We start from the raw sequence: 6,413 nt of genomic DNA on the forward strand, positions 1-6,413 counted from the left end.
TTACAGGCACAAGCATCGGGCGGTTCTGGCCGTGGCGGCAGCGGGAACATCGTTAGCAGACCTGGGGCAGAAGCCGCGGTCTGGTGCCAGCTCCACCATCTCCTGCCCTCCCTGGGTCTTGCTTATTTAAACTGAAGTCCCATGGCACATTTTTTAATTTTTTTTTTTTTTTAAGGTTATGGTCCGGTAGATCATCTGTTCTCAGTTGTTTCTAGCTGATAAAGTTGCAGAAAAGCCAGAATTTTGTTTATCGTGTTAGCAAAACAGCTGTATCCGTCAAATGAATTTTGCTAGTGCAGACCAAGAATTCCTAACATTTTTTTTCCCCTGCAAATTCTTCTCTCCTTCCCCCCACAGATATTCCCCACTCACACGGGGTGGGGAGGGTATGGTTCACACCATTTAGTTGATGAGCAAACCTGAGGCATATGTCATGAGAGAAGCTCCTGCCAGAAGGTCAGGGCCGCAGCTGGAGCAGCAGCAGGTCCAGAGGACAGAACAGCACCGAGGATATTGCAGCTGCAAAACAGCAACAGCACAGTGAGACGGTGACCGCCAAGTCAGCCCCAGGAGCCCTGCACCGTGCTATCTGCAGGTCCAGGCACCCAAGAGTTCTTGCTTTCTTGGCTGTTTGCCGTGTCTTGCAGTCTGAGCCTTCCCTTGCAGCTCCACTGCACTCCCCTCCCTGCCCCAGCTATCTCATCTGCTCCTCTCTGCATCCTGTCCAAATCCCTTGGATGGCTCCGTTTCGATTCAGATGGCAAATTTATTCTGAAGAGCAAGGATACAAATGGCATCCGGAAAGTCAGGGAGATCTGTAAACTTAGCAGACCGCTAGCTCTCTTACTCCAGTCATGCCTTGGTCGTTAGCCAGTACCTGCTGTGCTGACGAGGGGCATGAAATTCTCAGCGAACCAAGAAAAGATTCAATGGCACAGCCCAAAGGTTAACTGAACTGGCAGGAGTAACCAGTTCTATTTTTGGCGATGCCCTGAGCCAACAAATTACCTTAGGCAAGCTGCTTTTTTGTGCTCCCGGTGTCCTTTATCAACCTGAGGTTGCATCACTACCAAGGCAGATGCCACGGTGTCTGCAAAACTCCCATTGGTTCTGGGACCAAAGGGGACCACGTCACCGGTGAAGAACCAGACAAGACCAAAGGTAAGTGCAGATGGTCCCCAGGCAACTCTGCCACGGGAAGGAGAGGGACCGTTCTCACTGCCTGCAGGGGATCAGCTTATACCTTGGCGTAACTACAAGAACCCTTATTACTGATCTGTGATAGCCCAGCCCAGCCCTTTATAAACAAACATGGAGTTGTTAAGCTTGAACTAGCGAATGCACCAGAGTGACTGCACTCTTTGTCAGGTATCGCCTTTGCTGGGTCTGTATTTACTAGCAGTTAACTCGACTGGAGTCTCAGGGTTCTCATTTTCCAAGGCAGCAAGAGCAGAGTGGCCCAAGAAGCTCCAGGAAATACTAACACAGTACAGAATCGCTCGCCTGGGGTGAATTTTAGCAGTGGCTGGCTAGGCCAGGAAAGACTGGAAAGTCTTTGCAGGTGTCAGTTGTTGCAGTCACCAGCTCGTGACTGATCTTACTGAATTTTCATGCCATGAAAATTGCAACCAGCATGAGTTATGTATACTGGTGCGTGGGGGGGGAGGAAAAAAAAGCATTAAATACATGTCTTAGTCCTGCATTTGTTGGCTACAGGGAGGAGAGGGGCGAGTGAAGAAAAGTCTAATAGTATCTACTGCCCGCATAGACATTTTCAGTCTCTGGGACTTCAAAGGGAATAAAGGCCAGTTTCTCATCTGACGCCAAGCAACATAGCCCTGCAGAAGAAGCCATGCCCTGTGGCGTGCTTCCTGCCAAGATCAACATCCAAAGCAAAGCTGCGTATTTTACAGCAAAGGGCAGATAAGCAAGCATAGTGCCTTGGTGTTTGGCTCTGTAAAGCAGACCTAACAATTGAAATGTGTTGTCTAAATGATCAGCCCGCATGAGAGTGTTAATATAGATTATCCAAATAAAATAAATTGTCAAGTACTAGTATAAAGTTATAGTTTGACACAGGTTTGAAGAACTGTCACATCTGCTGCCCTTAGAAAAAGCAGGTCATAAAGTGTGGGAGTTGGGAAGAGCTCTTGGTTACAGAGTCTGACTGTGGACCAAGCTTCCAGAAGATACCGGGCAAATGCGGAGTATTCAAGAAATGCTAAAAAACCTTCCCCTTTGAAGATGCCTTTCCATTATAGAGTCACTCTTAACAATCAAAGTTTGACGTTACCTTTAAAGTGTGCTTGTGACGTGAGATTGTGGGAGAGGGGGAGTTGTGTTGATAACAGGCTCGACCTCGAAGGGAGGACCAAAAACTCCACAGAATCCATTTTGTTGGTAAATTTTATGGTGAGGATACCCAGATATTGCAGCGAGTGGAAAATGCAGATACATACATGATTTTGATAAAACCTCCCGTTAACGGTCTGCTTGGATCATTTACAGTAGGACAGCAGCATCTTGGTTGTCTATGCCTGGGACATTACAGCTTGTTGACTACTGCGATATAAGTTACCTTTCCCTGAGTGCAGACACACTCCTGGAGGTGTTTAAAAGACGTGTAGACGTGGCACTTAGGGACATGGTTCAGTGGTGGACTTGGCAGTGCTGGGTTAACGGTCGGACTCGATGATCTTAAGGGTCTTTTCCAACCTAAATGATTCTCTGATTCCTTCGTGTTTCTACCCTGCCTTGACATTTGCAGGCATTTAACATGCTGCAGCAGAAGACTAAGGTGGAGGAAGATGCCATCGAGGACAGAGGCGTCCCTCACAAGACCAGAGCGGTAGGGTAAGTGCCTTGACAAGGCCCAGGGTAAATGCAGACTGGGGCCGTGGTACTTTAGGCTTGTGCATGTCAAATCACCCGACTGTGGTTAGAAACGCTGTGTACAGACAGCACACTTCTTCCTGACAGGGGTTAGTTTGTCGGTGAGGCACAGGCTGGCTGCTGCTGAGAGGTCTGTTCTTCACCTTGGCCACAGGTTTCCTGTGACCTACAGAACATCACTCTACTTTCTGGTGAAACAGAAGAAATTCCATTTGCAAGTTCTTTCCTATCTCAAGCAAAGAATCGTGTCTTCATACAGCTGTGGACACAGAGAGAGAGTGGAAATAAGTTTCTTCTTCAGCTTAATCATTCCCCATATGGAACAAGTCATATCTGCCCACCTAAATGACCCAAGACAGTTTACACAACTTTTCACTTTTATCACCCTTCTCGTCCAGCCCTGGCATTGGATCTGTAAGCTATTCTGGGCTAGCATTCCTCCGATAACGCTCACAAATTTCCAACTCCAGAGTCACTGGGAGCAAGTGACTCAACCCGAGATGTAGTTGCACCTCAGAACATTGACTCGGGGGGGCAATACACTAGTTCAGAAATTTCCACATGAAGCGCAACAAGAGGAAAACGAATGCACTGAGAAAATATGCTGGTAAATATGCAGTCACAAGGAAGGAAGGGAGACAGAAGAGTCTGTCTGTAGCATAATCATTTCTAAACCTAAACAGGTTATGTCATCTTTCCCACCAAGGACTTGCAGCATCTTTCTGGTCATGTGAAAGGGTCTACAGCAAATAGGTGTAGGTGTCTTGGGGGGAAAAAAAAACCCAAACAAACCCAAAACAAAAACAAACCCCCACACAATAAAAAAAGACACACACACACACTGAAATCCCACACCAAATTAAGTTCTAGATTCATATCCAACTCTCAGCTGTCACAAATCAACATAGCTTCACCAAAGCGAAGGAGTCTTCACCAGAACACACCAGCTGATAACTGACCTTCATCTGCCTCAGGCTGTAATAACATGACTCTTCTGCAGTTTTGTTCTCGTAAACAAAACTGGAGCAAACAGTATTTGCCCTGTCTGTCATAGGCACAAACGCCTTTTTATTTTTTTAATACTCATTAAAACCTACACATTAGTGGCTTTTGAAACACTGCAGAAAGGCAAAGGCTGTCTGTTGTTTTACACAACATGCAAAGTACAGTATGTGGCATACGCATTTATGAAGCCTGAAAGGCTGTGGAGAATTAGAATTTCTAGCCTATATAATAATTTAGTTTGATGCTAGAGATCACCTCTCTTTGGAGGTCTTGCCTATATCCTCTGAACATTAAAGCTAAAACCAAATTGCAATGCTATTTATGCCCACAGGTAATTCCACTTTTGAAAAAGAATTTGATGGAAAGCCATTTGCTCCAAAATGAGATGCACACAGAAGTTACATGTAGAAGAGTTGTTTCCAGCAGCTCAGAAAAAAAAAACAATTGCATCTCCGGAACTTCAATAAGCAAAAGAATTACATCTTTTCTCTTGCTGCTGTAGGATGAGAACAGCAGGCTTGTTTCCCCATTCCCACGCCAAGGGACCTTATTGCAATGGTGTCACAATGTTTACCAGGCAGATTTAGCCCAAAGCAGAACAAGGCTGTGCCCCGTCTGTCCTCCCCGTTTAAACTGTGTTGTAACCAGGGGAGGGATGAATGTGTAACCAGAGTGACAGATAGCAACACGGAAAGATGCTCTATCACTTGATTACACAGGGTCCAGATACCATTCTGTGTGCTGTGAGACAAGACAAGCAGAGAAGTTGCTGATGATGGTTGACTGTCGTCGGAGTGTGGTGCAAGACCCATGCTCCTGTAATTCAGTCTGAAATGTTAATAATCCACAGGGCTTCTTAATATTTTTCTGTGTTTTTAAACATAAACTCACTGTAGTAAAAAAGTTACAGAACTTTAAAATGCTCACAGTCGTGAGCATGTTGAACTTCCCACACGAACAAGCTGAACCTTTCTGTTTAATATTCAGGTTCCAAACTTCCAGAAGACTTCAACTTTTTGTCCCAGTTCAGGACGGAAGAAGTGACCTGAAACATTGAAAACATTCACAAGGTAGGCAGATAGAAAGTGTTTGTCCTCCCACGGTCTGGTTTTCAGAATAATTCTGCCGCAGCTTACCTGGTCAGCATGTGAGTTACACTATGTCCAGCCGTGTGGTCTTTGCCCTATTGCTCGTCCGTCCCGCAGGACAGCCACTGCAGCACGACTCCCAGCGGTGATTTTTTTGTAGAAGAAAATTGTCCCTCATCCGATGGCTCGAGGGAATTGTGCTACAGCAGTTGAAGTAGTTGTTGCCTCTCACTGACCCCCTTTACCTTAGCTGCTGCAGTTCACAGTGCCGCAGCTCAGGCTCACTTTGCTGCTGGTCGAGGCTACACAGCCAGGCTTTGCATGGAGGTGACCAAAGCAAAAGCACGTGCACCTTTCTCTTGGCACTGCTGGGCAGATGATGGCTTTTGGCAGAGAGTTGGAATGGAAAGGTGAGGACAGACGCGGCAGTTCACTACAGCCTGTCCATGAAAACCTTAAAGACTCAGCTATACCTCTCTTAAATACAGCTGACGCTGTTTGCTGTGATCCTTCTTCCAGCAGGCCACTGGTACAGAAACCCAACAGCTCTTCCCACCTACTGGAGTGCAGAGTCAGGCATCTTAAACAGCATATCACGCCACTGTCAGATCCAGCAGATGAGGAGTGAAGTTCTCATCCCAAGCCGTACCTGTTGATTATCAGCCCCATTGATTTGCTGATGCACAAATGTTTGCTAAATCATTGCAGGCAAAAGCAACTGATACGGCTTAAATCATGTAAATAACTTGTCTAAATTAGGGTAGCTGATTTTGCCTGATAGCAATTTTAGTGATCATTTCTCAACTTCACTGCTGGTAACATTCACCTCCAAAACGCACGAGAAGGTGGTGCAAATTTAGGGCAGTAAGCTTTCCACCAGCATATCTATATCTGGGAAGCAAACAGCCTTAGTGTAAGCCATAGAAGGAGGTGGTTTGAGCTAGTGACTTGATTTTGCATGGCTGCAGACAGGGCAGTGGTCACACACGCTGCTCTGCCAGAAGAGAGGTGGGGAAAATAACCCTACCTATTAGGAGACAACAAACTGATGAAGGTGTAACATCTTCACCCGGAAGTTGTCTGTTGCTAATGTTAACTAGAAAAAAGAACCCCAAAACAGGACTTTTTTGCCAGCATAGCTGCATTCACGCAGTGCATGTTTGGAAGCAGTGGTAGTAACAGCTTGGAGGTAAGGGGTTTGTGTTTGGGGTTTCTTTTTCTGCACTCCCAGAGAACCTTGCTGCACTGACTAAACATGGAAATATAAACTAGTTCCTCCTCGGCCTCACCCCTAGCAGGTATCATTGATGATCTCCAGGAACCTCCTGGATTGCTTGTGCCCTGCTGCGCTATCCCTCCAACAGCTCTCAGGACAGTTGAACTCCCCCATGAGGACCAGGACCTGCAAACACAAGGCTCACCCATCCC

The 6,413-nt window shown here is 46.2% G+C and overlaps 1 long non-coding RNA gene across 1 annotated transcript; it reads left to right on the top strand.

The window, feature by feature from the left end:
* Positions 1-1,048: 1,048 nt before the first annotated feature.
* LOC103900453 lies at positions 1,049-4,961 on the top strand. The gene is made up of 3 exons (XR_657672.2): positions 1,049-1,161; positions 2,768-2,853; positions 4,885-4,961. It is a non-coding gene; the product is annotated as an uncharacterized LOC103900453 (long non-coding RNA).
* Positions 4,962-6,413: the final 1,452 nt, after the last annotated feature.

The sequence above is a fragment of the Aptenodytes forsteri genome, unplaced genomic scaffold, assembly GCF_000699145.1.
Source record: "Aptenodytes forsteri isolate BGI_AS27 unplaced genomic scaffold, ASM69914v1 Scaffold308, whole genome shotgun sequence".
NCBI classification, from domain to species: Eukaryota; Metazoa; Chordata; class Aves; order Sphenisciformes; family Spheniscidae; genus Aptenodytes; species Aptenodytes forsteri.